This window comes from Pinus tabuliformis, chromosome Q, assembly GCF_031772625.1.
Source record: "Pinus tabuliformis cultivar Carrire ecotype Pingquan chromosome Q, CPIR1, whole genome shotgun sequence".
NCBI classification, from domain to species: Eukaryota; Viridiplantae; Streptophyta; class Pinopsida; order Pinales; family Pinaceae; genus Pinus; species Pinus tabuliformis.
In genome coordinates this window covers 393,989,474-393,997,774 of record NC_142296.1, presented here as the reverse complement: position 1 = coordinate 393,997,774, position 8,301 = coordinate 393,989,474, and positions in this window count along the sequence as shown.

Here is an 8,301-nt window from a genome sequence, read left to right as displayed (position 1 = left end):
TGGTACACCATGATCAATGATAGCCATCTTTCATCAACCATAGTCTCTGATGGATATCACAATCAACCATGTCAAGCTTAGTACACCATGTTCTCCATATTCAAATTAACATTTGTGTATTCATATTAATAATGTTACATGTTCACTAAGAATATCAACATTAGCCACTGATATATATCATGGTCAAACCTACTAAACCATATTCACCATGGTTATCCATGTCAATCTTAGTTAACCATAGTTAACCATGAAAAACCATTTTAACCATGGTTGAACATGGTTTTACTAATTTGAACATAGTTAGTCAAACATTCTTAACCATCATTAACCATGAGCATCTTTGGTCCACCATCATCACCCATAGACATCAACCATAGTCACCATAGTTGTCATGGTCAACCATGGTCAAACCCAGTAAACCGTGTTCACCATATTCATATTTCCAATTCTATATTCATATTAGTAAATGTTACATTGTCATGAACCCGATATAACAACTTTCGTCACCCAAAAACATCATGGTCAAACTTGGTAAACCATGTTCAACATGGTCAAGTCGAGCTCAACCATAGTCAACCATAGTTGACCATGGGTTAACTTAGTTTGACCAATTTAACAATGATAACCATGGCTTTTCATGTTGACCATCTTGACCATTGTCAAAAATGATTTGACGATGTTTGGCCTTAGTTGAACATGGTTGGCCATCTTGACAATGGTCACCATGGTTGACATTATTTTTAATGGTCGGCTATGCTTTACCATTTTCACTATAGGAAAACATTTTAACCATGTTTGAATATGCTTTGACCAATTTTACCATGATGACCATGGCTAGCCTTAGTGTTTATGGTCGGTTACAGTCGACCAAATATCACTATGTTTGAATATGTTGCACAAAGGTCAACCAAGCGATAGTCATGGTTGACTTAGTTAAACAACCTTAACCATGGTTAACAATGGTATTCTTTGTGGCATTAAAGACATTTATTTTTTCTCTAATTGCAAGTATGTTTGATGTTTGCCATATTTCAATGTCATTTGTTGTTCAACACATTACAATGAACTCTATTGTTTGTTGTAGTGTGGTGTCATCTGTGATATGTCACATTTGTGACAAAGATTATTGTTTGTCTACATTGGATGTCATTTTATATTTGTGGCATTGCAATGTCATTTGTTCTTACTTTGCAATGTTGTTTGTCACACTATAATGTGGTTTTTTGTTTGTTTGATTATGACCTTATCTGTTATTCGTCACACTATGATGTTGCTTCATGTTGGTCACATTGCAATGTTGTTTCTAGTCCATCTCATCACGATGTCATTATTTTTTCTAATTATGAAAAATGTGTGTTATTTGTCAAATTGTGACATCATTTTTTGGTCATCATCTTGTGACATTTCAAGTGACATAAGTTGTTCATCACACTATCACGTTGATTTTGTTTGTCACATTGCAAAATCAAATTTTTATGTCTATGTTTACATATAGATTATCATTGTTTACCATGAAGCCTATGGTGGTTATGGTTCACCATGACACCCATGTTGATTTTGGTTGGCTATAATGCCCATGTTGACTATGGTTGAACAAAATGCCCGTGTTGATTAGGGTTGACCATGTTGACTACGCAACATCATTTTTTTTCTAATTATTAAATTATTTATTGTTCACTATATTGCGCAGTTGTTTGTTACTCATCGCATTGCAATTAAATTTGATGTTTGTCATTACAATTTGGTTTTTATTTTGTCACATTGGTAACTGTATTGAATTTATTAAAGTTAGATTGCGAACAACATAAATCTAAGTTAAATTAGTATTAAAATAATATTACCAGGTAATAATGCAATAATTAATGTTATAATAAAATTATAAAAGTTATATTGAATAACTTTAATATTAATATTAAATTATATTAAATATTAAGTAGTGCATTTATTATATAATGTTATTAAAGTTATGAACTTTAAAAACTGTAGTAATGTATATGTCCATGTTAACTATGATCATGATGTCTAATTGGCTATGTTTGACAATGTCAACCATAGTTACATGTTTGACTATGGATGCCTATGGTCATGTTAAACATGATGCTTATGGTGGACTAGGTGCATGTTGAATATGATACCTATAGTTGATTATGGTTGAATATGATACCATACCAACCACAATTCACTATAGTCAATCACACTCAACCAAGTTAACCATGCTTTACCATGTCAACCATAACAACAATAGTCAACCATAATTAGTATGTATTAATGTGTAGATTATCATATTAATATATATTTATTAATATAAATATATGTTATTATAAAGTTACTGAAATTTAAATAATTATATCAAAATTTATATTGAAGTATTAGAATTTATATTAAAATTTCAATTATTTATATTAAATAGTAAAAATTTATATTAATATATATTAAAATTTAAATTATGTTAAAATGAAACAATCATTTTTAATAAAATTATGTTGAAATGAAACAATCATATTTAAATGATAAAGTTAAAGAATAATAAAGTTATATTATTAAGTTATACTACACTTATTTAAAAACATTATAATATAATTATAAAATCTATAATATGAACTCAATACGAAATCCTAACCATTAAAAAAAAATCTAAATGGTATAAGCCTCTACCAAAAGCTATACACCTATCTGTGAAATATGGTTGTGCTAATAAAGTTAATAAAAATAGAGATGGATGAATGCAAAGTCGCTTGCGAAGATTAGGCATGAGAAAATTGTGCTCATTGTGGCTGTGATAGTAATTGAGAGGAAGACAATATATTGGCTTTAAGGTTTAAAATCCTTTCATCCCTTTTCTGCATTTTATTTTTTTGGTTTCTATTTGTAGCTGTGAACATGGCCACCCAGCAGCTCATAGTGAAAATTTCGCCTTTTAGATAAACCTACCGTGTGGAGCATAAACGAGTGGAAGAGCTTGAGCAGTAATGAAGAGAAAAATATTTCTTTTAATTTTAGCGTAGAAGTGTATGGAAACGACTGGGACGGCCGTGTCGTGTGCCTCTGTCTATGTGTATATATAATTTTAAATGTATTTAAAATTCATGTTGCCTAACCCTGTCGAGGTCTAGTATTCTGAGGTCATGTGATCCAAATCCGATTAAGACTATATATGTAGGTTATGTGATCCAATTTCGATTAAGATTATAAATGTATAGGCTTCCAGCATAATTTTTTCAGTTGAAATATACATATACTAGCATTTGCACCTTATGTTGCAAAGGAAACCCCGTAAGGCATAGAGTGGGGAAGAATAGCGACATGTGAATGGACATTGCTGAAATCAAGGGTGGATGATAATGTGTATTCTGAAAATGGATATTTTGTTATGCTCAACCTAATGCATTCATTAATTAGATGAAAACGAAAAGTTTCAGGCCCAAGCTGAACCAACACAAATCTTTTCTACAAGACTGAAATTGCCTAAATGATTCCTCAATCAATGGGAATAACCATTTCCCTCCTCTGATACCTAAAATACATTGTAGGAGGCCGATTTTTCAAGTAACTTAATATAACTAGCAATTGCCCCAAAAGGTGCAAAGAGAGGCCGATTACAGACAAGTTTTTTTATGTATGAAGTGTTGAGAATTGAGGATCTCGGATTAGACTTTAGTTGGACTCTGTTGGTTTGGGAGATGTATCATGTGTTACAATTTGTGCATATTATGGGCATAAAGTTTGTTATGATGATGGAGATTATTTTCAACCAGTTGTGGGTTACTAACAACTTTTTTGAATGCCTTGGGTAAGATTCCGTCTTCTGGATGATGTAAATTCCAGTGTCCATTTAGTCTGTACTATAGTACAATGATTGTTGGCAAAGCTAAAGAAACTGTCATCAATGTATAGAGCCAACGTAACTCGTAGTCATCAACTTTTATCCATACAGGGCTATGATTATAGGTACCAGCCATTTGAGTGGGTAGCCAGTGTATTTGCTAAATAGGGATCATGTTATCCTCATGGAGTTATTGGTTGTGCTTAGAAGATATAAAGTAGGATTGAGCATCGACTATCTGGCTAGATGGAATTTCTGATAAGTGCTGGCCATTTTTATCTATTGTGTAATCATCCAAAACATAGAGCCTAACCCAAGTGGATGCTTCAGTGGAAATTGTGTGGCCCTTGCATTATCTAGGTCCTATAGACTCTTTTCATGCATCTCAAGAGTGTTAAGTGTTTGGAATATTTTCAGAAGTTGCTTGATTGTGGTTATACTGAGCTTATTTTTCTTGTTATTATCTTTGAATTTTATTTGGTTGGCTATGTGCTGTTATTTTGTGACTATTTAGTTAGTCATCGTTACAGAGGTGGACAAAATGAAACAGAATTATGTACAATTTGAAACTAGTGAATTTGCAGGATAAAATGGATGCTTGAAACTATTGGTTATTTATAAGTGATTTGTTTGCGTGTTGTAAAATCCTAGTGATTGTAACTATACCATGCTTATACAGACTTTCATTGCTTGGTATCTATGTTCTAAGTTTTTAATTGAGGTAGCTTTGTTAGTAACTTAGTGTTACATTTGCTCATAAAAATCTTGAAATGTACTAAGAGATTTTGTCTTTCTGCAGGGTAATGATTGTGAATATCGGCACAGTGAAAGTGCCAGGATCAATCCCAGAGATTGCTGGTACTGGCTTGGGGGCAATTGTCTAAATCCTACCTGCGCTTTTAGACATCCTGTGAGTTTCTCTTATTATTAAGAACTTTTTAATTAAGTCGCATTAATGATAGATTTTCTAGAAAAGGCTGATCCTGAAGTTTCCATTGTAATATAGTCCATTAGCAATAAGACAGTTTGATGAAATCTCTGACAATCCCTTAAATGATCTTTATTCCGATCCTTTCTAGCATGATTGTTCATTGCACCTTCTTGGCCCTTCCAATTATTCTTCAACTCATCAGGGATCCCTTCAGCCTATCTGTTAATATGGTAGATGTCCCTTTGTTGTGTAGTATTATCACCTCATCTGGTTTGTTTTTCTAGTTACAAAATTGTTAACTTAAAAGTCCCACAGGTCTTTCTTTTTGGACTATATTCTTTATTGTTTGTGCTTTTTTATGGGCATTAGTTTTCTTGTATTTGTCATGTTGTATTTTATGTGGTTGTGGATTCTTTTCACATTTTCCGTAGGAATTTTCTTGATATTCATACAGGTTTGTCAAGAATATTTTCCTCGTACTTTATTATTATTATTATTTTGTGTTGACGACTTTATACATTCATTTCTGCATCAATGTTTGTATATAGATCCAAGTAGTGCACTCAATTACGGGTGTTTTACTTTCTCTCCCATTATCTCTAATAAATAAACCTAATTGTAGTGTGTGTTTCTGATAGGATTGTAGGTTGCGACCTATTTTGGTTGTTTCTTGTTGTATGTCTATCTTTTGGTAATTTTGAAGACTGTAAATATGTCTTTGTATAATTTTTTTTAAATCTATTTATGACACTAACTTGTGAATTTGTGTTTCCGTTTCAGCCACTAGATGGCTTGTCAGGAGCACCAACACCAGCAACAATGCCACCATCGTCCTCAGCATCGTTACCAACATCTGGCACTGCAAACAAACCGAAAATTCCCAGCTATTTTTTCCAGCAGGGATATTGTGTAAAGGGTGATAAGTGCCCTTTTGTGCATGGTCCATTTTCAGGAGCTAATCTAACTTCTCAAAAGACAACAAAACCAAGTCCAGCAGTGACAGAGCCTCAGGCAAGTGGGAAACAAGCAGTCAATGAAACTGAAAGCAACAAAGATGGAAAACATCCATCTGATTTAAGATTTCCCAAGGCAGTGCAATCAATTGATCCTAATGCAGTGCAGTCAAGCAACCCCATGACATTGAAGTCAAACAACTTTCAGGCAGTGCAGTCAAGAAACCCTGTGGTAGCAAAGGCAAATAACTTCAAGGCGTCACAGTCAAGTAACCCTGTTGCATTGCAGTCCAATAACTTCCAAGCAGGGCATTTGGGCAATCCTTTAACACTACAGTCAAATAATGTCAAGGAAGCCCAGTTGCAACCAGAAGCTAGACATGTCTCTCAATCAAGATCTCAGCCTACCTATATAAAGGGAAGTCCACATGAAGTCGAACAATTTTTTCCAGAGATTGAACCTACAAGACAAAGGATACATGATGCTTCAAGAAATAGGTCTCAGATACACCCGCCTCATCCTCCAGAAGAGAGACTACAAAATGGATTAGAATCAAAGGATTTGTTGGGTGGATCATCGCTAGGATTTTATGTACTTGTGGATGATGGACCTGACCAGCTAAGCCACCGGGAGGATGCTGATTACTATAAAAATGATATGGAATTTGGAAGAGATGCAATCAATGGTCGAGAAAGAAATATGCACAACAAACGACAGCTTGTTCAAACTGGCTACTATGATGTTGAATTTCAGTATGACCATGGAGCTTATGAACCATATAAAAACAGGGGATATGAGTGTGGTGGTCGAAAGTAGTCTAATGCTTTTGATGACAGGGTTCTGGAGAGACCGATTGTGCGAGAAAGGAGGTCCTTGTCTAGTGAAGATGACCCTGAACGGAACAATATGGAGGATCTCCACCACTGGATTTCAAAACGTAGGCGGGCTGGTGAGGCTAAAGTAGTGGATAGCCCCTCAAAGAGACAGCATGTGGATAGTCGACATGGTGAGTTTCACCATGGCTCTAGGCAACAAGATGATGACCGTAGACAGTAAGATATATACAGGGATCAGTTAAGGCAAGGTATGAATCATAGTAGTAGGCGATTGCAGGGTAGGATTCAAGTAGAGGCTAGTGGCTTCAAAAGAGAGCCATCTGAAAATATAGAAGCTGATCAAGAAGGAAAGTTCGAGAGGGCTTGGTCCAGAAGATCACCAAGCAGACGGGGCTTAAATGATCATTTCAGAAGCAAGTATCGTGAAAAGGAGAGGGGCAGAATGCCTGCAGATGGTTCTATATCATCAGAATCCAAGGTACCTAGAGGTCAAACTTTTAGGAACACTGAAACAAGGAGAAATTCCATAAATTTTGTTGGGCCTAAGACTCTTGCACAAATCAAACAAGAAAAGAATCGTGAGAGCAGTGAAGAACCTTCTACTACACAATCAACAGAGCATGGATCCTTACAGAATCTCTCTATGAAGAGTCCAAACAATCACAGACAAAATCTTCCTTGGGATGAAAGGAAGATGAGATTGGGCAAGGTAATTAGTGATTCAAGTGGGGAACAAAACTTTCAGGCTCTAAAGCCATTAAGTGATAGTTTGAAGAAAAAATGAAAAGTGACTCAAGAAAATGGTGACAATGAAGGAAATATACCTACAGAAGGGCAGGGTCAGGCCATTCAGAGTTTCAATTTGAGCAAGGGAAATGATGGCTTGCCACCACCTGAAAAAGATGTTGAAGAGGGAGAACTTCCAATTGGTGACAGTTATACATCTGAATTGCCCACTTTTACTCCTGGGGTGGATGACACTGAGGCATCCAATGACGTGGATACTCTTGTAGAAGACAAACCATTAGCATTTTCAAATGGAGCAAAGCCTATTGTAGTGGATGACCAGGAAGATGCAGTAATGAATGGTGTTGTTCACAACAATGAAGATGAAGATGTTGACCATGAAGAGTAGGATTTGGAACATGCAGAGCATGAGGACAATGAAGAGTGGGAAAGGAATGAAGATGAGCAAGAAGATGAAGACTTTCTAGAAGATGATGATGACGACGACTTTTCTAGGAAGCTTGGTGGCATCTTCTCTTGATTAGTGACTTGTATTAGAAGATCTGTTGAAAGCTGTTTGCAAATCTGTGCATGTATTGGCAAGCACAATGGTGGTTTTCTGTTGTAGTTTTGCTTGGAATGTCAGTGTAAAATACCAATTTCATGTGTTGCTTGACATGATGTTCTCGCAGCTATTCAAGATAATGGTTTCTATTGTCTGTACTGTGTCTTGTTAATGATGATACAGATCCTATTTGTTTTATATTATAGAGGAGCCTACATAGAAGCAAACATCATAACTTAATTTTATAGCATATTATGCTTCTCAGCAAAGGGATCAGTCATGCCTTTGAATCAATTACCTCATTGGCATTTGCAGCTACTAGCATTTGAATAATGTAGACTTGGGTAAATATTCTTAATTATATGAAGATGATAACACTTTTCAGCTGCAACTGTGAACAGTAGGTGATTCCTCCTATAATATGTGGAATTTTAAGGCATTGAGTATTAAATAACTAGCAGATGAT